General features: G+C 37.9%; 1 protein-coding gene across 5 annotated transcripts in view; it reads left to right on the forward strand.

Annotated features, from left to right (window-relative positions):
* The window catches only part of NSD3 (nuclear receptor binding SET domain protein 3), a 124646-nt gene that overhangs the window by 20980 nt on the left and 75931 nt on the right, over positions 1-27735 (forward strand). The window contains exon 1 of one of the 5 annotated variants that reach the window (XM_044225367.1): positions 10064-10139. The exons of the other annotated variants lie outside the window; for them this stretch is intronic. The gene's annotated coding sequence lies outside the window, so the exon portion shown is untranslated. Of the gene's footprint in view, positions 1-10063; positions 10140-27735 lie in introns of those variants that run through there. 5 annotated transcript variants of the gene reach the window in all.

Below are 27735 nucleotides of genomic sequence, written 5' to 3' on the forward strand. Positions count from 1 at the left end.
CACAGGTTCCAGGGGTTAGAGTGTGGGCATGTGGTAGGGGGACATTATTCTATCACAGCCTCTATTCAAGTTGAAGATATTGTCTTTGTTAATTACAGTAATAAGGGATGTTTTCTGAAGCAATAAGCATTGCCTTTCTGAACTAATACAGACCTGACAGAAAAGTGGCTTAATGGTCAGTTACAGTACAGCATGTGATAAAGAGTGCAGGTCATGAAGTAAGACTGTCTTAGTTTGACTCCTGGCTTTATCACTTAATATCTGTGTGACCTTGGACAAGCCACCTAACCTGTTTTTCCATTTCCTCTTCTGTAAAATGGAGATGCTAATATTCACTTTACAGAGTTTTTCTGAGAGCTTAATGTTGTAATTCTTATAAAGCACTTGGAACAAGACATAAGTGCTCAGTAAATGACACTGTTCTACTTAAAGCATCTTTAAAGTATTCTTCATTTGAAGCTTCAAGAGATTCTTCCTTTTTTTTTTTTTTTTTAAAGATTCTGTGTATTTATTTGACACAGAGAGAGATCGATCACAAGTAGGCAGAGAGGCAGGCAGAGAGAGAGGGAGAAGAAGCAGGCTCCCTGCTAAGCAGAGAGCCCAATGTGGGGCTTGATCCCGGACCCTGAGATCATGACCCAAGCCGAAGGCAGAGGCTTAACCCACTGAGCCACCCAGGCGCCCCTCAAGAGATTCTTATATAGATAAAAATCTGGGTCTATTGAATTGCAGTTTTTTGTTTAACATTTTGATACTTATATCCAGATACTCCAAATATTTCATATTTGGAAAAACATCTGTGCCCATTAGTCTTTAAAAATTGGGTACAAGCTGAATAAATATGAATATTTTCTTGGTTTATAATTAGTGGATGGTATTTTTTCTTTTGAAAAACGTATTAAAATTTTTACATGCTCATTATAGAATCTAGAGAGAAGCAAAAGGTAAAGCAAAAAAAGAAAAAAAACAAACAAACTCATCCATAATTCCATTCAGAGATAGTAAGCATTTAAATTTTAATTAACATCATTTTAGGAAAGTGGTTCTCAATCCTGGGGGGATTTTGTCCCCCAAGGGAACATTTGGCAAGGTCTGGAGACATTTTTGGTTCTTAATACTGGCAGGTCGTACTACAGTCATCTAGTGGGTTGAGGTCAGGTTGTTACTATACATCTTACAATTCACATGACAGCCCCTCCATAAGTTATCTGGCCCATAATGTTAGTAGTGCTCAGATTGGAAAAACCCCCTTTCAGAGTGTAAACTTGCTGGTAAATGTATTGCCTTCTTAGTCATGTATTTAAATTTTGGATCACTTCTTGATCAGTGAGTTACGTAAAGTCTAGATACAAAAGACCAAATTTGATTTGGTAAGTCATATTTGACTCTTGAGAAATGTTAGTAATTTTAGAGGTTAGCATAACACAGCAGTTCGACGAGGTTTCCAAAGAAGGTTACATACTGGAATTATCTGCATAATTTTAGATTATGAAGTTGAAGTCCTGTTATAGCAAACCACTAGTGCTATGATTTTGTGCTATGCTTTTGGCTCTATTTGATAGCTAAATGTATTTTCTTCTGCCTTCATTACTTGGTTGGAAATGAGTATTTAGTAAAACAGCAGTTGTAATTTCCTTTGTTGTTTCCCACCATCTCTGTATTCATTTAGCAGCCTTCCTCATTCCCTTATTGTACCAGGAGATAGGGCACAGCAATGAACAAAACATCGTAAGTTCCTAGTACGTTTTCTAGAATTGAAGTACGGTTGACCGTTGACTGCTATGATTTGAACTGTGCAGGTTCACTTACATACAGATTTTTTTTTTATAAATACAGTACTGTAAGTGTATTTTTCTCTTCCTTGTGGTTTTCTTAATATTTTCTCTAGCTTACTTTATTGTAAGAATACAGTATGTAATGTGTGTAACACGGAACATGTACTAAATGACTGTTTATGTTATCAGTAAGGTCAACAGTAGGCTATTAGTAATTACATTTTGGGGGAGTCAGAAGTTATCTGCAGGTTTTTGACTGCACTTGGCGTTAGCCCCTAACCTCCGTGTTGTTCAGGGGTCAACTTAGATTGGTTTTAATGGTTGATTTTTCCATGATTAAAGATGGCACTGCTACCCTTTGCCTTGAAAATTAAAGATAAACATGAATTTCAGATACCTGAACACATTTGGCAGTTCTCTGGATGATAAAGTTACTCAAAGACACCTCAAATATAGCTTGTCATTCTCATATAAATTGATTTTGTGTTTAGTACAAGTTTTGTATTTGTCTATAAATTATTTGAAAAAAGGAAAGTCATTTTATTAGAGGTCCAGATTCTTATCATGTGTTGTGCTCAGTGGTGATGTGTTATGCTAAGTGGTGACAGTTTCTCTTGATATCATTAGTAGTGATTGCAGGGGTTTTGTTTTTGTTTTTAAGATTTAGTTATTTATTTTAGAGAGAGAGCAAGCCAGGGGAGGGGCAGAGGGAGAAAGAGAGAGAGGCAGAAAATCTCAAGCCAACTACAGAGTGAGCGTGGAGCCCCACACAGAGCTTGACCTGACCACTCCGAGATCATGACCTGAGCCCAAACCAGGAGTCAGTCGGGCTCTCAATGGAATGAGTCACCCAGGTGTCCCGTGACTGCAATTTTTATACACTAAAACAAAAGACAGAAAAGATTCATTTTATTCTATATCTATTGTTGTAATAAACGTGGATCCTAATATGTTAATATTTTATATATGCCCATAGAATAATTTGATTCATGGTAATGAGCTTTGTATTAAATGTGGTTATGTAAATGTTTAGTTTCCTGAGAGAAAAATCTCTTTTCTGTCAATGACTATCTTGTGTGATGTGTTTATACTCTGTGCTTCCAGCACGTAATAAAGTATCTTCTACTCTAGGGGAGCCTAGATGGCTCAGTCAAACATGCAGCACTTGGTTTGGGCTCAGGTTGTGATCTTGGAGTTCTGGGATTGAGCCCTGCATCAGGCTCCATGCTCAGCATGGAGTCTGCTTGTTCTCTCCCTCTGTTCCTCCCCCTTCTCTCTCTCAAATAAATAGATAAAAATCTTAAAAAAAAAAAAAAGACTATCTTCTCTAATTTATAATGGAAGGATTACTTGATAATAATAAGTTTACATAATAACTTTTGAAAAAATTTAAAAATAATTGGGGCAAAATTTTTTTGTTGTGTTTTCCTCTTAGCGACCTGAATTACCTACTGCTAGTTTCGGTTTTGCGTTGGACATATTATCATAGTGTAGATACTTACTAGCTTTATTCATGACCTTTCTTAAGAATGGAAGAAGCAAATCTGTATAGTCAGTTCTAAATGCCTGCTGCTCATAATGTGGCATTTCAGTAAAACTAGTTAATGGTTATAATTCAAATTGAAATATTTATATTAAGCCAATCCTGTGGGCCCTTATTGTGATGCCCCCTTTGGTTTATAATTGATTTGTTTATTGATAATGTGTCAGGCACAGTAGTTGGTCTAGGGATTCAAAGATGAAGTAGCCCCACATCCTTAACATAGAGTTCCAGTCTTTTCATATTGTCTGGTGTCCGGGTCATTTTTATTTACATGAATTATGTAGTGTGCTTTCATTAAATGCTTATGATTTAGTTTTGTAGCATATCAAGAAGGACCCTTCTAATAATCTAGATATTTGGAAATTGTGATATTAACAAGCCCAAGAAGGTCTTTTCTCTTTCTTTCTTTGTTTTTTTTTTTTTCTTGAAGATTTTATTTATTTGAGAGAGGGAGAGAGAGAGAACACACACAGGCATAGGGGGCAGAGGAAGAGGGAGAAACAGATTCCCTGCTGAACAGGGATTTCTGCTGTGGGACTCCATTCCAGGACCCTGGAATCGTGACCTAAGCCAAAGAGATGCTTAACCAACTGAGCCACTCAGGTGCCCTGTATGTCGTTGTTGTTTTAAGTAAGCTGTATGCCCAGTGTTAGGTTTGAACTCACAACCCCAAGATCAAGAGTCCCATGCTCCACCAGCTGAGCCAGCCAGGTGCCCCAAGAAACCAAGAAAGCTCTTAGCTGAAACCCTTTTAGGTAATTGTTAATGTAGGTTTTTGGAAAGGCACCTTCCTCTCTTTCCACAGGTTAAAACTTTTGTTTTCCTAAGTCTGGAAATGTCTGAGGTCCCCATTATCCTCTCTCCCCACATCCCACAGCTTCTTAACCCTGGATGTTTTCTCTTGCCATGCAGTTGTTTGTCCCTTTCTATCACCAGGGACTCTGTTTTGCTCATCTTTTATCTCTAGTACTCAAGACTAAACATAATACAATACTCGATATGAAATGAATAAATGAATCTTAACCAGGAGCAATTTCTGAGCCTCAGCTCTAGCAATTGCCTTTTACTGCTTTTCTCTCTCCAGTAATAATGTAATAATGTAACTGTATAATTTCAGGAGCCATATCTGAATTTTCTTCCCTTTAACTTTAGTGCTTAGCCTAGTGTCTAGTAAATAGTAGATGGTCAGTAAATAATTGTGGGTTTTTTTGGTGGTTGTTGTTTTTTATTAGAGAAGCCTGTATAGGTTGGGGTGGGGACAACCTGGCCGTAACTTTTGTTCTCCTTCCCACTGCAGTAGCACCAGAATGGAAAGAAGGAGGAGCTGGCAGGAAGCTTGGCCCAACATTGTTTCAGCCCACAGAGGACAAGTAACAGCAGCTGGTATCCAGAGTTTCACAGATGCAGGCGTGCATGCACACACACTTCCTATAGGTTAAGCTAGTTCCTTACAGTGTATTAAGTGCTGTGGTAAAGCATAGGTAGGATGTTGTGCCAGCAGAAGAGGGTACTTGACCTGGCTTCATAGTGTGTATAATGTGTGAGAGGTGGTCTGGAAAAGCTTCTTGGAGTATTTCAGTACATCTGAATAGAATCTTAAAGCCGTTGATGAGAGAGGAGGAGGAGATGCCAGAAAAGTGGAGGGCAAGGTGGGAAAGCTGTAGCCCCAGAAGATGAGGCTGGACAGTAGGCAAATCAAGGAAGGTCTTCTGCTTTTTGGATTTTATCCGAAAGCCTGGAGAGCCATAAGAGGTTATTAAAGGGCTTTTTTGCCTTTGTTTTGCAATACTGTCAGTGCTATAGGAGCAGAATTGGGGGTGGACAGCTAGGGAAGCAGGAAGAACAATTTGGAAGTTGATGCTGTAATCCAGACGATAAATGATAAGCAGAGGCAGTGAACGTAGCAAGAGTTAGACTTGGAAGAAAGTTTGAGAGTAGAATCCAGCTTCGTTTTATGCATTGAGATGATCTTCTTCCAGTCTGGGGGCTTGTTTTTTCACTGTGTTGTAACTTTGGCATATTTTTTTTTTTTTTAATTAAGATTGCTGATTTTATTAACCACATTTATACTCTATCATTTAAGAAGTCCTTCCACCTTACATTTATAAAGATCTTCTGTTCTGTACTTTTGTTTTTTCATAAAAGCTTATAAGTTTTACTTTTTATATTTGATCTTTATCCTACCTGGAGTTGGTATACTATATGGTGAGGATCTAATTTTTTTCCTACATGGATAAGCAGTTATCCATACCATTCTTTGAATCTTCTTTCCTTTCCTCACTAATCTGTAGTGCTGCTTCTGTTATATGTCAGATTCCCATGTAGGCTTGGATCTGTGTCTAGGATCTTACTGTTTCATTGTCTGTCCCTTTGCCAGTACTTCACCTTTTAATTACTGTAGCTTAATAAGTGTAAAGCTTTTTATTTTAAGCACATTTAACACGTGTACGAACCAATTATTCTTTGAATGGATGTTATAGACTTTATTGTTCGGAAACATACACAGATGCTTTCTTGATTGCTTTCACAGCATTTTTTTCAAGATATTATTTACATACCATACAATTCTCCCTTTTAAAGTATACATTTCTGTGGTTTTTAGTATATCCGCAAGATTGTGCAACCATCATCACTAATTCCAGAACATTATTATCACCTCAGAAAGAGATCCCATACCCATTAGCAGTCAGCCTCTGTTTTCTCCCTTCTTCCAGTCCCTCATCTGTCACTATGAATTTGCCTATTTTGGACATTTCATACAAATGGAATCATGCAATATGTAGCCTTTCATGACAGCTTTCTATTTAAATTGAGTACAGTTGATAGATTAGCAGGGCATTCTCTAGGAATAGTATTGTCTAAGAAAGTAGGACAAAAATACTGTACCGTAGTGGAGAGAAAGAAGAAAATATTACCAGTATTTGTTTGTTTTGTTTTTATTGTTTAAGCATTAAATTCATATTTTATTTCTCCATTATTGAAGAATGTGGCTTATCTTATGCTTTTGCTTAGTTGGTAATGAATAAATGTCATGTAGCAAATTCTACAAGGATTTTGGTCTTTTGATATATCTTGAGTTTATTCAATTAGATGGAGTGAGACTATTTTGATTTGGCTATTGTCTGTAATTGTATACAAATGACACAATTTGCTTTATATCTTTGTGGATAAGTGAGTAAAATCCCATGAACGTATAAAGGGAATACATTCTCTCCTGAATTGTTTATTTTTTAACACAAGCAGATTTTCCACTTTAACCCAGAAATTAGTCAGCAGCTGAGAGTTCTTTTTAAAAGGCTACTGTGGAAAGTACCTTTTAAATCAAGATACCCAGATAAGGTTTACTAATATAGAACATTTATTTAACATACTAAAATGTTGTAAGCCTTTTGTGTCATTTGGAGAATTGATGCTTTATTAGTATAATGACTGAAGAATAGTTCAGAAAAGAAGATGTTTTCCCCTGAGTCATAGCATTAAACTTTCAGAGTTAGCCTCAACCAGAATGGTAGTAAATGTCTTTAAATGCTTCAGAAGTTTGACCAGCAGTCTTGCCAAACCTCATAATTTTGATATCCTCAAATTTTCATTAAAAATGTCATAGGGGCGCCTGGGTGGCTCAGTGGGTTAAAGCCTCTGCCTTTGGCTCAGGTCATGTATCCCAGAGTCCTGGGATCCAGCCCTGCATCAGGCTCTCTACTCAGCTGGGAGCCTGCTTCCTCCTCTCTCTCTCTGCCTAACTCTCTGCCTACTTGTGATCTCTCAAATAAATAAATAAAAAATCTTAAAAAAAAAAAGTCATAGGGAAACTAAAAATTTGTGAAGTATCTGAAGAGTTAGTATCATTATATATGGCCTCAAAGTCTCAGAAGTCCAACCATTTGCATTACTGTGGGAATTTAACAAATTGAGAGAAAATGCCCAAATTCCCATGTAAATAGTGTGCTGCTATACCGCTGTGGTTGGCTGTGCCCAACAACTATTTAACACTTAGGTACTAATAAAAGTGCTTTATATTGTTTGTAGATAAATGAGTAAATCTTACAATCTGATACAGTTTTTGTACCCTTAAAGGATAAGATCATCTAAAGACAAATAGAACAACCACTTCCATTTGTAATTTTATTTGTATTTCCTTGCTAGGAATTTTCAAGCAGGATCCATTTTGTTTGAAAGGTTGACACTGACTTCTGTAGTTACTGTACCAGATTTGGTTATTGTTTTTTTGTCTATAACAGAGCTAGATTAGATGTTATCAAGTCTGGCTGCTTTTAGTGAATAAAAGGTAAACATTGTTGTTCACTTCCTTTTTGGTGCTACAGAGGCGTGGTCAAGTTCTTAGAACCAAAAGGGTGATTTTTTGTTGTTGTTTTTGTTTTTGTTTTTTTGCCATAACTTCCACCCTCACCCTTGACTTTTTTTTTTTTTTTTTTTTTTTAGGATTTTATTTATTTGAGACAGAGACAGCAAGAGAGAGCACAAGAGGGGAGAAGACAGAGACAAGCAGGCTTCCCACTGAGCAGGGAGCCAGACCTGGCTTGATCCCAGAGTCCTGGGATCATGATCTGAGCCAAAGCAGACACTTAACTGAGCCACCCAGGTGCTCCTGATTTTTTTTTTTTTTTTTTTTTTTTTTAAGTTGAAATGTAGGAAGGCTTGTGAAGGAAGAATACTGATTTTTAGTGTAATTTGTATTTTATTCATACTTAATAGTAGGAGTTTGTGTTTGCTGATTTTTAAAGGTGTGTGTTTGGCCTCCTAAAAATATTTATCTCCTACTTACTTCCAAAAAGGTCATATGGCTTATAGTTTTTTTGTGTGGTTGGTTTATTTTTCTTTAATTTATTTGAGAGAGCCCGAGAGATAGATAGAGATTTCTAGAGAGAGCACGTGCAGGTGTGCGTGTGGGAGGGAGTAGAGGGAGAGACAGACTCATGCTTCTGCAGGGCTTACTCAGGCTCATTCCCAGGACCCTGGGATCGTGACCAGAGCCGAAGGCAGAGTCTTATAACCAACTGGGCCACCCAGTACCTCTGAATAGCTTATCATTTTAAAATAGACATAATAAAGCAAAATAACATACCTTTTTTTAAAAATATTTTATTTATTTATTTGACAGACAGTTCACAACTAGGCAGAGAGAGGAGGAAGCAGGCTCCCTGCTGAGCAGAGAGCCTGATGCTGCAGGGCTGGATCCCAGGACTCTGGGATCCTGACCCAAGACAAAGGCAGAGGCTTTAACCCATTGAACCACTCAAGAGCCCCACCTCTGTTGTTTTTAACAGTATACCTTCGTTATTACATTACTAACAAATTATTTTTAAATTGTGAAAACCAAAATGGGCAGTGCAGGTTTTAACTTCTAGTCAAAGGATCACTCTGATCATATCATTAAATTAAATTCTGACTAGAACACAGAACTAAAAAGAATGGCATCTCTTTTAAAACCTTGCATTAATGGATTTGGGCTCTTAAAAATTAAGCATGTTTTTCAAGTTTTTAAAAGAGTGTCAGGTTTCACCCATGCAAACCTATCTACAGAAAATAATGTACCGGGCGCCTGGGTGGCTCAGTGGGTTAAGCCGCTGCCTTCGGCTCAGGTCATGATCTCAGGGTCCTGGGATCGAGTCCCGCATCAGGCTCTCTGCTCGGCAGGGGGCCTGCTTCCTCCTCTCTCTCTCTCTCTCTCTCTGCCTGCCTCTCTGCCTACTTGTGATCTCTCTCTGTCCAAAAAAAAAAAAAAAAAAAGAAAGAAAATAATGTACCATATTTTTAAAAAATGAACTACCCTTTCCCATTTTTTTTTCTTTTGGTGTGAATTTGGGATTAAAAAGAGTGTAATGAAAATCTCCCTTGATGCTGTCATCTGGAAATCTTGCTATTCTATCATTAAGTATGAATCATAGTTGAAAGTTTTTTGGGGGGCAGAAATGGGTGTATGTATATGTATTGATTTCAGATACAAGGTCTGACTGTCAAACATGAGTGATTATTCAGTTAGAAATCAATATATGAGTGTAATTGGTAGCTTTCTTTTATTACACCTCAAAGAGTGTCTATTTAAGCTTGCCTTTATGTACTACATTTCAAGTTTTTGCCCTAAGACAAAATTACCCTCTAATTTTTTAACATGTGTTTAAAAATTTTTTTTCTTAATAATGTTTTACTGCAGAAATCACCAAGCAATAAAAATGCCAGGTTTTCAAGAACCAGCATAGCTGGTTCATTACTGTAGAGACTGCGTGCACTCCATTCCTGTTACTATAGAAACACCCATAAACTGTGGATTTATCGTAAACCTTGAGAAATGTTCCTTGCAGCACTTCACATTAAAAAAAAAAAAAATCTGGATCCCTTATTTACCTGGGGTAAAGGAAGACCATTCTCTTCCTCGGCAAAAGAGCAGTTAATTAGTTAACTGGGGGAAGGGTCTTTCACCTCAGTGTTCTGGAAACCACATTTATTGTATTCCACTGTTTTTCTTTAGCCCTAAAATTTCTAATGTTGATACATCAAGTAGACTTTGTATTCTACTATGATTGATAATTACTGGAATAGGTTTGGAAAATTAAGATTGATGTTCATGTCAATTCAGTTAACTATAACTGTGAAAATTGTTTTTTGAGAGCTTCTACATTCTGAATTTCAGTTTTGATAACTCTAGGGTTTTAAGTCGATATGCTTATTTGAAGTTTTTGATATCTTTTGGTCTTTTTTCAGTTAATAGACTCCAGAAATTCATTTCATTTCATGCCAGTCCCTTGGGGCTTTAAACCTTGCAGGGAAGGTTAGCCCAGAAGTGAAATCTCAATAGTGCCTAGGTAAGCAATTATCAGTCAGATTTTGCCAAGGATGTTACCTGAAAAGGCTATAACTGCATTTATATTCTCTTGTATTCTGCATGGAAAGATCCTTAACAACTGTTTAAAACATTTCATTTATATGTAATAACCCTCTTAAATTTACAGATTTCAGTTTAAAAGACTCATTAAGCCCCACCTCTTAGCCTTCACTTTGGGCTCCAGGAGCATATGGATGAATAAAATTACTTCCTACTTTGAGAAAATCACATAAACTGATTGTTTCCTGATTACTAAGGGGTATGCATAGTACTATCTAAGGAACATAGAGGAGAGTTACACAGACTAGCCTAGAGCTTAAGTGACTACTTCTTGAAAATTACTTTCTGAGCTCAGAAGATGGTTAAAAGTCAAGCAAAAAAAGGGTATAAAAGGGCATATTAGGTATTAGAGATCATTGTTAAAGGCACAGTGGTATGAAATAGTGTATACAGTAATTCCTAGGTTTTTTTTTTTTTTTAAGATTTTACTTACTTGACAGAGAGAGACAGTGAGAGAGGGAACACAGCAGGGAGAGGGGGAGAGGGAGAAGCAGGGAGCCCATCAGGGCTCAATCCCAGGTCCCTGGGACCACAACCTGGAAGGAAGGCAGACCCTCCAACCAGCTGAGCCATTCAGGTGCCCCTAATTCCTAGTAGTTTAACATTATTAGCATACCAAAATGACTAGAAGTTGGGGACCTAGGTAGAGACCTTGCTTTGAGGGCTTTGAGTGCTCCATTGGCCAGAGTGGTTGGACTTTTTCTAGGAATCATTGAAGGATTTTAATCAGGTAAATGATATGCTTAGATTTACAAATTAACTGACCCAGGAATGTATTTAAGGGGTAGTTGAGTCTGAAAACAGATACAGGCGATGTGATAACATCTTAGAACCACTTCTTTTTTTTAATAGATTTTATTTGTTTGACAAAGAGTTACAAGGACGGGGAGCAGTAGAGGGAGTGGGAGGAGCAGGCTCCCCACTGAGCTGGAAGCTGATGTTGGGGTTCAGTCCAAGGACCCCGGGATCATGACCTGAGCCGAAGGCAAACGCTTAACCAACCAAGGTACCCAGGTGCCCCTTAGAACCACTTTTGCTTCCAAAAAGCTTGAATAATAATATCGCCATAAGGAGTTTTGACATACAATAAAATATAGTTGATTTTTGAGTAATATGTCTTTATACTACATGGGTTTTAGCAAACTAATTTCTAATACCTAAGTATATAAGGTAAGCAGCAACAACAACAGCAAAAATACTCGTGTCTGCAAGGCTTCACTTACATGTAGATTTTTCTTGAGAAGTACAGTGTGGTACTGTATATCTTCTGATTTTCTTAACATTATCTTTTATTTAGTTTATGGTAGAAAGTAACTTAAAGATTTTTTATTTATTTATTTGACAGAGAGAGATCACAAGCAGGCAGAGAGGCAGGCAGAGAGAGAGGAGGAAGCAGGCTCCCTGCTGAGCAGAGAGCCCGATGCGGGCCTCGATCCCAGGACCCTGAGATCATGACCTGAGCCGAAGGCAGCGGCTTAACCCACTGAGCCACCCAGGCGCCCGGTAGAAAGTAACTTAAACTGTACATTAAACGCATCATGACAGATCATATAAATCTTTGACTTTTTACATTTAACACATCATAAATACTTAGTTGATGTTCCTAGCTTCATCCTGTTCATCTGAAACACATGGCACACTTCTTTTTTAAAGCTTTTATCTAAGATTTGACTTAAGGAGTCTATAAACTTTCTATTATTCCTGTCCTGAATATGTTGGTAAATAAATACGTAAGAGCTCTAAAGCTTTAGTTGACAATTTTCAACACTTTTCCTTTTAAAACTGTCAACAGCTTCAACCAAATTAAGAAAAAGGTATTCATTGACTTATGTCATCTTAAAAAAATGGGTCAGAGGAAGAATTTATCATAAATTGTTTGCCTGTGGTGGTTTCATTTACTCGGAAGTACATATTAATGTGGGTAGAAGACTAGTACCATTATTTAGTCTCTCACCAAACTGTTAACTCTGGGGAGTGGAATTGGGGAAGTGTGAAATGTAAGATGTAAGCATTTCTGTTGTTACTACTTACTTTATATACTTAGGGAGTTTGAGAAATTAGTTTACATATTAAGAGTCATTGCAATGGAGGTGCCTGGGCGGCCCAGTCGTTGAGCGTCTGCCTTTGGCTCAGGTTGTGATCCCAGGGTCCTGGGATCAAGCGCCACATCGGGCTTCCTGCTCCGTGGGAAGCTTGCTTCTCCCTCTCCCACTCCCCCTGCTTGTGTTCCCTCTCTCACTGTCTCTCTCTGTCAAATAAATAAATAAAATCCTGTTTTAAAAAAAATTTTTAAAAGAGTCGTTGCTATGAAACAGAGAGTGTGGATTTATAGGATGTCTGATTATGAGCAAGTTACTTAATCATGCTGGTCTTCATATTTCATTTGTAAATTAAGCATTGTATTTCCTCAGAGGTTTGTTTTGAGGAATAAAAAAATAAACATGAAGCAGTTAGAATGGTTTGACATATAGTAAGCTCTCAAATGCCAGCCGTTATTACTATTATTTTAGTAATAAAAAAATTAAAACATACCATCTTTATCAGGGATTTATTAGGGACAAAGGTGTGAGAATTTTTGATGGCCTCTACTGAGGGGTTTTGAAATTAGAGGGTGTGAAACACCTGACTTCCAAATCCTCCCTGTCTTTCATGGCCTAAATGCCTTGTTTCCCAGTTAACATGATCTCAGATGTCGATCATATTGTGATGGTAACACAGTTTAATTCTTAGTCACCTTCTGATTCGCATTGCTCCCATTATTTACTACTGTTTTATGACTCTTACCCATAAAATCTCTTCTAGTATACTAAAGACATTGTAAATGCCTTTAGGTTGGAGATCAAGTGTTTCACAATTTCTGTGTACCCAGCATCACACTCACTGATAATAATAGCCAAGTATTGAGTTCTAACTATACTCCAGGCAGTGTCCAAAGTACTGCTCACAGATTAACTATTAATTCTTGCAGTTCTTTACAAAGTAGACAATTATAAATATCCAGTTTCTGGATAAGGATACTGAGATTTAGGGAGATTAAGTTGCCAAAGTCATGAAGCTAACAGCCTTAAATTTGGGTTTTGAACCTAGGGGTTTGATTCTGAGCCTGTATTTTCAACCACAGTACCCACTGGAGAGCCATCTAATTCTTTAATGTCTTAAATATTTAGATCAGTGTGTCTGCTGTTTACTCCCTAGCTGTCAGACTCCAGTACATGCAAAAATCACTATGTAGAGGAATTTATAGTTATAGTTATATAGTTATAGTCCTAAAATATCTTTCTTTTAAAAATTACCAAAACTGCTTTCCTGACTGCATTGTGGTATCACTTGGATAATATCAAAAAACATGGCTCTATTCTCACACTTTGACTTTCTAGAAAAGATAATAATGTGGAATATTTGGCGTAGTTGGTCAGAATTTTGTGTCAAGTTTGTTTTGTTTTGTCTTGTTTTTAAGTAAACTCTGTGCCCAGTGCGGGGCTTGAACTCACAACCTAGAGATCAAGAGTTTACATGCTCTACCAACCGAGCCAGCCAGGTGCCCCAGTGCCAAGTTTTAAATGAGGCTTTTACTACCTTAAGTAGTGGTAGCTTTTTCTTTTCAAAATTTCTTCCAAACCTTAGCCAAGTTATTTTGTTTTTTGCCCAGCTTTTCACTTTAAAGGTTTAGGGAAGTTAAAAGAATATTAGTCAACACCTAGATTAGCCAGTGGTTAACATTTTGCCTCCTTTTATATGTCATTTTTTAATCCCAAGACATTTGAAAGTTGTGATCCCATGGCAATTTAAATATTTCCGCAATGGTTTTTCTAAGAACATGACATTCTTTTATATAAACCAAACATTTTATCATACCCTTGAAAGTTAATAGCTCCATTTATTAAAGGCCAGTCCAAAAATATATTTTTTTAAAACCTATGTGTGTGTATTTAAATTTGTGATTTCGTCAAAGTTCATGCATTACGTTGGTGGTTAAATCTTTTAAAATCTAGAAGAATCTGGGCACCTGGGTGTCTCAGTTGATTAAGGGTCTGCCTTTGGCTCAGGTCATGACCTAGGGTCCTAGGATTGAGCCCTACATCAGGCTCTCTGCTCAGTAGGGAGTCTGCTTATCCCTCTCACCCTCCCAATAAATAAAATCTTTTTAAAAAATCTAGAAGTGGGGCACCTGGGTGGCTCAGTGGGTTAAGCCTCTGCCTTCAGCTCAGGTCATGATCTCAGGGTCCTGGGATTGAGCCCCACATCGGGCTCTCTGCTCAGCAGGGAGCCTGCTTTCCCTCTCTCTCTGCCTCCCTGCCTACTTGTGGTCTCTGTCAAATAAATAAATAAAATAAAATAAAAATAAAAAATCTAGAATCTTTCCATTTTTTGTTTGTTTATAACATTAGCTTTTTTGAAGAGCCTAGGCCAGTTGTCTGAGAGAATGTTCCACATTTTTTATTTGTTTCATTGTTTCCTCATTGTGAGATTCAATTTAAGCATTGGGAAGAATACTTAGGAGATGATGATGTGTTAATGAGGCCCATAATGCCAGGTTGTTCAGCTTTTGGTAAAGCCATGTTTAATCACTTGGTTAAAATGATGCCTGCCAGGTCTATTGTATCTATTTCTGTTTGGAATTAATATGTAATCTGTGGAGAAACAAATATTTAAACTATCATTCACTTTCCCCATTTTTGCCTGGGAAACCCTTTCCCCATTTTTACCCTGGGAAACCCTTAGTGGGTCTTTGCATTTTCCAGAATGTCAGAAGAAAGGATGTTGTTTGTAAGATATGTGCCTTGTAAATATTTTCTCCCTGCCTATAGTGTACCTTTTTGTTTTGTCTCTGTAATATTTTTTGGTTTTTCTATTTTTAAGATTTCATTTATTTATTTGAGAGAGAGAGAGAGAGAGAGAGCATGAGCAGGGGAGAGGAGGCAGTGGGAGAGGGAGAAGCAGACTCCCTGCTGAGCAGAGAGCCCATTGCGGGGTTGGATCACAGAGATCTTGACCTGAGCCGAAGGCAGATGCTTAACCAACTGAGCTACCCAGGCACTCCTGTAATTTTTTTTAAATTGAAATATAGTTGACATAAAATATTAGTTTCAGGTGTATAACATAGTGATTCAACAGTTATTTACATTACAAAATGCTCTTCACAGTAAGTATAGTTACCATTTGTCACCACACAAACTTATTACAATATTATTGACTATATTTCCTATGTTGTACTTTTTATCCCTATGACTTATTTTACAACTGGGATTTTGTACCTCTTAATCTTCTTCACCTATTTTGCCTATAATGCCACCCTCTTCCTCTCTGGTAACCAGCAGTTTGTGTATTTATGGGCAGTTTCTGTGTGTTTGTTTGTTTGGTTTTGTTTGCTCTCTCTCTCTCTTTTTTTTTTTTTTGGTTCTTAGTTTTTTTAAATACAACATAGTGGAATCATATAGTATTTGTCTTTGACTTATTTCAACCTTAGTGTAATACCCTATCCAAATGGCAAGATTTCATTATTTTTTAGGGCTAATATTCTACTGTGTATATATGTCACATCTTTCTTCATGTTATCAGTGGATAGTTAGGTTGCTTTCGTATCCTGGCTGTTGTAAATAATATGTAAATTTATGTATTGTATATACATATAATTTATGTATATATGTATATACACATATATATACTATATATATATTGTAAATAGTATGCTGCAGTATACGTAGTGCTTATATCTTTTCAAGGTAGTGTTTTTATTTTCTTTGGTCTAGAGTGGTGTTACTGGATTGCATTGTATTTCTGTTTTTAATTTTTTGAACCTCCATACTGTTTTCCATAGTGATTGCATGAATTTACATTCTCACCAACCAGTGCACAAGTGTTTCCTTTTCTCTACATCACGGATAATTCTTTCTTTCTTTTTTCTTTCTTTCTTTTCTTTTTTTAAGATTTTATTTATTTATTTGACAGAGATCACAAGTAGGCAGAGAGGCAGGCAGAGAGAGATGGAGAAGCAGGCTCCTTGCTGAGCAGAGAGCCCGATGTGGGACTTGATCCCAGAACCCTGGGATCATGACCTGAGCCAAAGGCAGAGGCTTTAACCCACTGAGCCATCCAGGCGCCCCAACTTTTTTTCTTTTTTTAAGATTTTTGAGAGAGTGCACTGAAAGCACGAGTGGGGAGAGGCAGAGAGATAGGGAAAGGGAGAGGTAGATTCTTTTTTTTTTTTTTTTTTAAGATTTTATTTATTTATTTGACAGAGAGAGATCACAAGTAGGCAGAGCAGCAGGCAGAGAGAGAGAGGGGGAAAGCAGGCTCCCTGCTGAGCAGAGAGCCTGATGCGGGGCTCGATCCTAGGACCCTGGAATCATGACGTGAGCCAAAGGCAGAGGCTTTAACCCACTGAGCCACCCAGGTGCCCCCCTCTTTTTTTTTTTTTAAAGTTTGAGAACGATAGGTATTAACTCTTTTTTTAAATGTTTGGTGGAATTCACCTGTGAAGCCATCTGGTCATGGACTTTTGTTGGAAGTTTTTAGATTACCGGCTCAATTTCATTACTTGTAATTGGTCTGTTCAGATTTTCTTTTCTTTCTGATTCAGTTTTAGAAGATTGTGTGTTCCTAGAAATTTATCCATTTCTTCTAGGTTACCCGATCTGTTGCCATATTTTTCTAGTAGTCTTTTATGATCCTTTGTGTTTCTTTGGTGTTGGTTATCTTTTCCTCTCTCATTTTTTATTTTATTTATTTGAGTTCTCTCTCTTCTGGGTAAAGGCTTATGAATCTGTTTATCTTTTCAAAGAATCAGATTTTAGTTTCATTGATCTTTTCTTTTCTTTTTTAAATTTCATTTATTTCTGCTCTGGTCTTTATTGTTTCTTTTTTTCTACTGAGTTTGGCTCCCCCCCCCCCTCTTTTTCTAGTTCTATTAGGTGTAAGTTTAGAGTATTTATTTGAGATTTTTGATTCTTCTGGTAAGCCTATCTTGCTCTAAATTTCCCTCTTTTTGAACCAGTGTAGTTCTTTTTTTTTTTAAGATCTTATTTATTTATTTATTTTTAAAGGGATTTTATTTATTTATTTGACACTCAGAGATCACAAGACAGAGAGGCAGGCAGAGAGAGAGGAGGAAGCAGGCTCTCCGCTAAACAGAGAGCACGATGCGGGGCTCGATCCCAGGACCCTGGGATCATGACCTGAGCCGAAGGCAGAAGCTTTAACCCACTGAACCACTCAGGCGCCCCTTTATTTATTTATTTGACAGAGCACAAGCAGAGGGAGTGGCAGGCAGAGGGAGAGTGAGAAGCAGGCTCCTGCTGAGCAGGGAACCTGATGCAGTACTCCATCCTGGGACCCTTGGATCAAGACCTGAGCTGAAGTCAGACACTTAACTGACTGAGGCACCCAGGCACTCTGCAACCTTTTGTATTTCCATTTTAATTTGTCTCCAGGCATTTTTTATTTCCTCTTTGATTTCTTTTTGACCCATTGGTTGTTTAGTAGTATGTTGTTTAGCCCCTGTGTGTTTGTGTTTTTTGCAGTTGTTTTCTTGTAATTGATTTCTAGTTCTGTACTGTTGTAGTCAGAAAAGATGTTTGATATAATTTCGGTCTTCTTAAATTTATTGAGACTGCTTTGTGTCCTAACATGTTATCTCTCCTAGAGACTGTTCTGTGTACCCTTGAAAAGATGTGTATTCTGACATTTTTGGGTGTGATTTCGGTGTATATCTGTTAAGTCCATCTGGTTTGTTGTGTCACTCAAAGACACTATTTCCTTATTGATTTTCTGTCTGGATGATATATCATTGATGTAAGTGGGGATGTTAAAGTCCCCTACTGTTGTGTTACTGTCAAATTTCTCCTTTTATGTCTGTTAATATTTGCTTTATATATTTAGGTGCTTTTATGTTTAGTACATTGAGCTTTTACAATTGTTATATCCTCTTCTTGGATTGACACCTTTATCATTATGTAATGCCATTCTTTGTCTCTTATTATAGTATTTGTTTTAAGGTCCCTTTTGTCTGATAGAAGTATTACTACTCCAGCTTTTTCTTTTTTTCCATTTGCATGGAATATCTTTTTCCACTTCTTCACTTTCACTCTGTATGTGTCTTTGGGTCTTAAGTGAGCCTCTTGTAGACAGCATATAGATAGGTCTTCTTTTTTATCCATTCAGTCACCCTATGTCATTTGGAGCATTTGGTCCATTTGCATTTAAAGTAATTATTGACAGGTATGTACTTATTGCCATTTAGTTAATCATTTTCCACTTGTTTTTGTAGTTTTCTGTTCCTTTCCTTTCTCCTCTTGCTCTTTTCCCATGTGATTTGATGACCTTCTTTAGTGTTTTGCTTGGATTTCTTTTTCTTTATTTTTTGTGTATCACAGGTTTTTGGTATGTGGCTACCATGAGTTTCATAAATAGCATCCTATGTGTATGGTTGCTTAAGTTCAAACATATTCTTTTTTTTTTTTTTTTTATTGGACAGACAGAGTTCACAAGCAGGCAGAGAGGCAAGCAGAGAGAGAGGAGGAAAGCAGGCTCCCTTCTGAGCAGAGAGCCCGATGTGAGGCTCGATCCCAGGACCCTGAGATCATGACCTGAGCCGAAGGCAGAGGCCTAACCCACTGAGCCACCCAGGTGCCCAAGTTCAAACATATTCTGAGAGCACTCCATTTTTACTCTCTCTCCCATGTTGTATGTATATGACATGATATTTTGCATCTTTTTATTTTGTGTATCCCTTAACTAATTTTTGTAGATATAGTTGACTTTACTACTTTTGTCTTTTAATCTGCATACTAGCTTTATAAATGATTGATTTACTACCTTTACTTATGTATTACTTTTATCAGTGAAGTTTTTTTTCCTTTCATAATTTTCTTCTCATTATACCTTTATTTTCTGCTGAAGGAAGTCCCTTTAAAATCTCTTCCCCACTCCTAACCCCCTTTAACATTTCATGTAAGGCCAGTTTAGTGGTGATGAACTCCTTTAACTTTCGTTTCTCTGTGAAACTCTTTGTCTCTTCTTTAATTCTGAATGATAACCTTTCTAGGGAGAGTATTCTTAGATGTAGGTTTTTTCCTTTTAGCACTTTAAATACATCATGCCACTCTCTTCTGGCCTCTAAGGTTTCTGCTGAAAAATCAGCTGATAGCGTTGTGGTGTTTCCTTGTCCATAACTATATCCTCTTCTCTTGCTTTTAAAATTCTCTATTTTTAACTTTTGGTATTTTAATAATAATGTGTGTTGGTGTGGATCTCTTTGGGTCCAGCTTCTTTGGGGCTCTCTCTGCTTCCTGGACCTGGATGTCTGTTTCATTCTACAGGTTAGGCGAGTTTTCAGTTATTATTTCTCAGATAAATTTTCTGCCCCTTTTTCCCTCTGTTCTTCTTAAGGGATCCCTCTAATGCAGATGTTAGTATGCTTGATGTTGATCTATTGGTCCATAACCATCCTGTTTTTTTTTTTTTAAACTTTATTTATTTAAGTAATCTCTACGCCCAACATGGGGCTTGATTTTATAACCCCAAGATCAAGAGTTGCACACTCTTCCGACTGAGCTAGCCAGGTGCCCCGCCTATCCTCTTTTTTAAAAAATGCTTTTTTCTTTTTGCCGTACAGTTTGGGTGCTGTCCAGTACCCTGTCTTCCAGATCTCTGATCCATTCTTCTCCTTCTTCTAATCTGTTGTTGATTCCCTCTAGAAGTTTTCATTTCAGTTAGTCTTCATATTCTCTTGGCTCTTTTTTAATATTTTCTATCTCTGTTGAAGTTCTCCTAGAATTCATCCACTTTTCTCTCAAGTCTGGTTCGCATCTTTATGACCATTACTTTGAACTCTTTATCAGATAGACTGCTTATCTGTATTTTGTTTAGTTCTTTTTTGGAGATTTTGTTTTATTCTTCCTTTTAGAATATATTCCTGTCTTTTGTTTTGTCTGGCTCTCTCTATTTGTTTCTGTGTATTAAGTAGGTCAGCTATATCTCCTGGTCTTAAAAGTAGTTGCCTTACCCAAAGGGAGAATCATACCCCTAGACCAACGAGCCCTCTCTCACTGTCTCTCTCTCAAATAAATAAATAAATAAAAATCTTAAAAAAAAAAAAAAAAAAGTAGTTGCCTTACCTGGAAGACTTTCTGTAGTGCAGTTCCCCTTGTCACCAGAACCTGGTGCTCAGAGTTGTCCCCTGTGTGGGCTGCATTTGTCCTCCTATTGTGACTGGGCCCTGATTGCTGTGGGTGTACTGCTGGTGGGTGGGGCTGTCCCTTAGCCCAGCTCTCAGCAGTAACCAGCCACAACTATTGCAGATGCACTGGTGGGCAGGGCTGTCCCCCAAGTCTTCTTGGCTGCAGTGTATTCAGTCCCAGCACAGCTGACTGAGAAGTTTGACTGTAGCTGCTCAGGGCATGTGAGAGGTTGAGCTGGTCCCCTGCAAAGCTGGCTGAGAGACCCGACCACAACTGCAGTGGGCGTGCTGGTGGGCAAAGCTGGCTCACCCCCTTCCCTCAGGCAGAAGTCACTTTGAAGGGGTGCTGGTCTGTAGGGTGTGGTGGGTGGTAGTCATTTTGGGAAGTATTACTCCTGATGGAGGTTGTCTGCTGGGTGTGGTGGGGTAAGAGCTGCTTTGGAGGGACCCCTGCTAGGATGGGTGGATTGGATGGGGCAGGTTCACAAGGGAAACTGCAGAGCCGGCAAGTGGAGTCAGCGGGGTAGATGGAGAGTTTCAGGCCTGGCTCCTGCAAGTGTCTAGCCGGCTAGGCTGAACGAGGGCAAGAAAAATGACTCACCAGCAGTTCCATTCCCAGAGAAAGCTGTTACAGATCCCTGCCCCTCTGGCATTTGTCCTAAATGTCAATAAATCTCCTTCACTATAACCTAGGCACTTTTCAAACTGCTGCTTCTGCTGGGTCTCAGACCAGGTGACATAGTGCTGTCTCTTTAAGAGCAAAGTCTTGACTTTCTGTAGCCCTCTGGATCTCCCAGAGTTAAACTCAGTATTTTCTAACCAGACATTATGGGGGTTTGTCTTCCTGGTGCAGGGACTTGGTCGCCTCCTCAAGGAGCATCTCTGTGCCTGTGATATCTCTGCCACTTGAAGGTTACTGCACCAGGGGTTTTTTTGGTTTCTGACCAGTTGTCTGCCTCTCCTACCCTTCACATTGGGTCTTCTCTTTATGTCTTTAGCTGTGAATGATCTGTTCTGGTAGTCGGCTTGTTTTCAGAATGAGTTGCATGACATGTAGTTGTCATCCTGGTATGTCTGTGGGAGAAGGGGAACTCATGATCCTCCTACTCCCCCATCTTCCCCTGTTCTCATGGCTACCAATGTTATTTATTTATTTATTTATTTAAAAGATTTTTTTTTTATATATATATATTTTTTAAAGATTTTATTTATTTATTTGACAGAGAGAGAGCACAAGTAGGCAGAGAGGCAGGCACAGAGAGAGAGAGAGAGGAGGAAGCAGGCTCCCTGCCGAGCAGAGAGCCCGATGTGGGACTCGATCCCAGGACCCTGAGATCATGACCTGAGCCGAAGGCAGCGGCTTAACCCACTGAGCCACCCAGGCGCCCTTATTTAAAAGATTTTATTTATTTATTTGTCAGAGAGCACAAGCAGGGGGAGCAGCAGTCAGAGCAGGCAGAGGTAGAAGCAGGGTCCCTGCTGAGCAGGGAACCCGATGTGGGACTCCATCCCAAGACCCTGGGATCATGACCTGAGCTGAAGGCAGACACTCAACCGACTGAGCCACTGAGGCGTCCCTCATGGCTACCATTTTTAAATCACCTTTTTCTTTTTTTAATTGTGTCCTTTGAAAAGCAAAAGTTTTAATTTTTTTTTTTTTAAAGATTTTATTTATTTACTTGACAGAGAGAAATCACAAGTAGGCAGAGAGGCAGGCAGAGAGAGAGAGAGGGAAGCAGGCTCCCCGCCGGTTGAAGTCCACTTTGTCAGTCTTTTTCATTCATGGTATTTGTTTAAGAAAATATTTGCCTAACCCAGTGGTATATTTTGTCCCATGTTTTTATTCTAGAAGTTTTATCATTCTGACTTTAGTATTAGGTTTACGAGCTAATTTTAGTTCTTTTCAGGTATAATGTAAAGTAAGGGTTAAAGCTCAGTTTTCCCATACTGATATCCAGTCAGTTGTTCTAGCTCCATTTGTTGAAAGTACTCTCCTCTCCCTTTGAATAACCTTGACAACTTCGTGGTAGATTAGTTGACCATGTAACTATGGGTATCAATATTTTAAATATGTATTTATTTATTTATTATTTTTTGTAATGAGCATAACATATTTTAGCAAGCAAGGAATTAGTGCTTGAGTAAAGTTATACTGTAGGGTGATATCTCCAGAAATCTGGCAGGTAAATGGGAATATACTAATTATAAGCCTTCAGAAGATAGGGACTGTTTCTGTCATTTATTAATTGAGCAACAATGAACGAGACATACATGGTCTCTTCCCATGTCTGCCTTTTTAGAGCATGCAGTTGAGTAAGGGAGACAGACAATAAGAAGGTAAACACAGGTTCGTATAACACAGATCATGGTAAATGCTATAAAGGAGAAAAATAGGCTTAGTCAGTAGAATGAGCGGGGGATCTCAGAAGGCCTCTCAGAGGGATTATGTGTGTTCAGGTAGCTGGAGTAGATTATGTGAAGATCCTGATTGCAAAGGTGAAGTTTGTGTATTTGAAAAATTGAACAGAAGTCCATGTGGCTGGAGTGCAGTCCTTACAGCACAGAGTATTGTTAAATGACTTTGGAAATGTGAACTGCGGTCTGACCATGCAGGGGCTTGCTGGCCGTGATAAATAGTCTCGATTTTATTTGAGTGCATTGGGAAGGCCCTAAAGGTTTGTTCTTTTGTTTTTCCTTAAGACTATGTAGCTACTATCTGGATCAATACGTTAAGTATAACTAGCAGCTCAGAAACCTCCCTTTTGGTCTTATCCAGTGTTTATAGCCCACTCTCTCGACCTCCCAGTAAGCAAGTACTATTTTGACAGATATCTCCATAGAGTTAGTCTATTTATTTATTTATTTGTTTGTTTATGAGAGAGAAAGAGAGAAATCGCACGAGTTGGGTGAGGGGCAGAAGGAGAGAGCAAATCCTCAGGCAAACTCCCCACCTAGCAGAGAGCCTGATGCATGGCTTGATCCCAGGACCCCGAGATCATGACCTGAGCCGAAGTCAGATGCTTAGCTGACTGAGCCACCCAGGTGCCCTCCATAGAGTTAGTCTTAACTTTATCCTGTTTTGAACCTTATATAAATGAAATCACATTGTATATTATATAAATGGAATCACTGTGTCTGGCTTCTTTCACTCAAAATGACATTGTGAGAGTCATCCATGTTGTTGAGTATAGCAGTAGTTCCTTTTTCTTGCTGTATTTTGAGAGGTAGTCAAATGATTGGGTTCGTTTTTGAAAGGAGACTGGCTGTTATATGGAAGAATAGATCATAGGCAGGAGAAGAAGCATGAAGACTGAAAAAAATAGCTATAGAATAGACTAAGTAAGGAGATTGGACTAGCGTGAAGAAGAAAATATATGGAATGAAATAGGCAGTTATGAGATGTATACTTTGAAGATGAAACTCCAGGAGTTTACTGATACATTGGGGAAGAGTAGAAGTGAGGGTGTGGGATGTATTGCAGTCCCAGGTATCTGGCTTGGGCAACTGATATGGAGGTTTCTTTTTTTCTCATAGGAAGACACATGGAAGTAGAATAAAAACTAAGTTGGTTATTGGGAATTTTAAGATACTTGTGAGATACAAGGGAGGCTGTCAGACATACGTTTGGATGGCGGCTATGGAACATATTGGAAAGAAGTGCAAAGTATGAATAATTTGTAGATGAGGTAGCAGCTGCCCTAGAGAGGACAGTATTGAATTCGAAGATCTGAGTTTCACCATTTTCTTTCAGCTTCTGTTGGATGTGTTATTAAGGACAAATCACTTGGTCTTTTTGAGTGCCCTTTCTTCACATCTATAAAATGGGAATAATATTTTGCTTCATAAGATTAAACAAAGTGTAATATGTGAGGAAGGCCACATTTTGTAGTTATTTGGGCCTGAGAATGCTCAGAAAAGTTTATTCATGCCTGTACAGTTTGAGTTGGTAGGAAAGTCAGATTATGGAAGACCTTGAGAGGTGTGCAAGGGACTTGGTATAATATGGGGCTTTAGAGTTTCTTAGAAAGGGAATAGACTTAAAGTTTGGTTTAAGGACACATCTTCTAACTGTTGTGCAGGGAGGAATTAAAGATGAGAAATATCTAGAAAATCAGTTGTCATAGTTCAGGGTGAAGGTGCTGAGGGCTTGGCCTGACATGGATCAAAGAACAAATCAGAGATTTCAGTGGAAGAAACTACAAGATTTGTTCAGTGCCTCATTTTGTGGCTTCACTGAGAGGGGAGAATCAGCCACCCACATGACTAAGGCTTCTAGCCTGGGAAGCTAGAGAAATAGTGGAAGCAATGACAAATCTGGGGTAGTCTGAAAGGAAGAATGAATTAGGGAAAGGACAGTTCATTCAGTTTTGAACATCTGACTCCTATAGTGTGGTTGTCTTTGGGTAGCTGGATATTCTCTGGCAGTTAGATATTGTGGTAAAGAGGGCAAGAGATTGATTCTTTTTCGGGTTTAATCACTAATGAGCTTTGTGGTCTTGGAAAACTTAGCATCTCAAATATTAAATGTAGTCATCTAAAAAATGAAGCTAACACCTGTCCTGTCAGCTTTACAGGATTGTTTTGAGGATCAAATAAGAATGCATGTGAAAATACTGTGTAATGGTAAACTCCTATATAATTTTAAGATGGTAATGTTATTTCCTTTCTTAGTTCAAACTAAAATGAAATATTTGGTTCTATGGCTAGAGAAGAAAAGGGGGAAAATACCAAACTTCTTAAAAGTTTGTGTTTGGAACTAAATCAGAAACATTAGAAACCTTAGGTCTCTGAATACATATGCCTGAAAACCTCTGTAGATTATAATTTGGGAGACTAATCTGGAAGCTGATCTTGTTATGACAGTTATGAGAACCAAAAACACAGGTTGCATCTTGTCAAATGTCAGTATTTAATTTGCCTTCAAGTTGGAAGTTCAAAGAACTTCTGAATTCCACCTGTACAGTTGCCCCCTGTGTTTATAGAATTTTAGAACATACCATTCTTTGTCTCTGAACTACACATTTTTGCCAAGGGTCAGATTAGAGTAATGTTTCAATTCTTCAGCTATGCATAAAGAAGTGATTCCTAACATTTATCAGCGTTACCAGTATGTTACCACTGGTTAGCATTACTGATTCTGAAACCAAACTGCCTAGATGTAATCCCAGCCCTGTCAATTAAAGACTAGCCTTGTGCACTTGAACAAGTCATTTAACCTAAGTGTGCCTCTATTTCCCACTCTGTAATGAGAACTAAGGTTAACATCTACCTGAAGGTTGTTGGGAGGATTGCATGTACTATATGTAAAGCACTGAGATTGGTTCCTGGTACATACTGAGCGCCATTTAAGAGTTAGTGGCAGTTACTGTAGAATAGTTAGTTTTCATTTTGGCAGTGATTGGGAATAAAGAACATGAATAGAAGAATCAGATCCTCTCAGAAGTTATGGCTGAGTGAAGTAGAAGTGGTAGCACGGTAAAAATCATAGGGCATAGTGTCAGACACACTTAGATACAAATAGTAATTCTGTCCTTTTTGCTTTATAGTTTAAAGCAAGGCACCTAACCTCTCTGAAGCTCAGTTTCTTTTCCATATGAACCAAGAGTCACCATACCTATCCTACAGATTTGTTATGAGGATTAAATTAGAAAATGTACAAACTGCTTGGCCCAGAGTAGATGCTAAAAAATGAGAGTGCTGTCTAATACCCCCCTGAACCCCATTCCACTGTAGAGCGATAAAGGCAGTTTGATTTCCTGTATGCTCTTGTATTCATTTGTTTGCAATTTTAGAGCTTCTAAAATTCTTTCCATTTTAGCAGTGTAAACAGCAGCTGTTTAATTGGATCCGCCTTGAAAAGTGTATTGTCAGCTTTTCTTTGCTGTTTTGGGTTACACGCTTTATCATTCTGGTAAATTCTACAACAGTCAAGATAGTAGACATTATTAATTGGTCATAGAATCAAACTGGACTGTAACCTCACTGTCCTTCACAGTATTCCATGCAGCTAAAATCAGTTCATCAGACTCAATACGGTAGAGAATTCTCTCGGCCTTTAGGGCTTTCTAGAAGGAATGTTCATGAGATAATCAAAATAATACCTGAACTGTCCATTAATCCTGTCTCAAGATGTGGACTTGTCACTTTATGACTACACAGAGTAGTTTTAAAACATTTCGTAATAGATGCTTATCTGTATTACAACATTGTTACATAACGTTGACATCTTTAGGCACCTTCTAGAGGAGGTGCAATAATTATGAGTATAATGCAGTAACTACAATGCAAAGATTGTAATGCAGTGACCCAACTAAGAGGGTGCATCAGAATCAGCTGGAATGTGATCTTAAAATATTCATACTCTAGGCCTCACCCCAGATGTATCAGATTCATCAGTAGACAGATGTTGATTGACATGTACATTTTGTAACACTACCCCAGATGATCATATTTATGCCACTGGTTAAAAACAACTAATACTGTTAAGAGTATAGCAAATCAGGCACCCTCACTACTGGTATGATGGTATACTGATACTGCAGAACCATTCTGTAGGCTGTGCTGTATCTATTAAAATTTCAAATTTGTCTAATAAGAATACATACCTGCCCAAAGATGTAGTTTCAAGAAAGTTTCCTGTAGACCAGTTCATAATTTCAAACAATTGTGAGCAGCTAAATGATCGTCAGTACACAAATGGTTAAGTACATCGTGGTATAGATAGCACAGTTGTTTATTGTGTTACTATTTAATAAAGTATATATGAAAATTATACATGCTGACATAGAAATATATCTAAGATATATTGTTAAGTTGAACAAGAAAATCACAGAATCAAGTTTATTTTTAAAATTTTATGTGTAACTATATAAAGATTTGGAAGAATACTCATCAAATTATTTACAGTGGTTATCCATGACAGAAGAATGGGAATGATCAAGAGGGAGGAATAGGCCTTTTTATGAATGTATTTAAAATATTTGCAATAAGATTTTGTTATTTTTTGTAACAACAGAGAGAACCACTGGACAAAACACGAGTGATTTAAAGGAAGCTTGTATGGAACCTAATTTATATGTGTCAGAACACTGCTTACTTTGCAAATACCAGTTTTACCCTGAGACTTGTCGTTTCTAACTTTGGAAACAGAAAGGAATGCAAAACTATTTTGAACGTTTTCTAAGAGGATAATATTTTGTTACTAAAATTTTAGAAGTAATTAAGGGTTTCAAATAGATAAGTATTTAAGGTAAAAAGCATTTGACTTGTATCAGAATTATATTGGCTACCTGTTTTAAAAATATTTAGTGTTTGTGTATATCTGGATATGAAAACTAGG

Source organism: Neovison vison, chromosome 11 (assembly GCF_020171115.1).
Source record: "Neovison vison isolate M4711 chromosome 11, ASM_NN_V1, whole genome shotgun sequence".
Lineage (NCBI taxonomy): Eukaryota > Metazoa > Chordata > Mammalia > Carnivora > Mustelidae > Neogale > Neogale vison.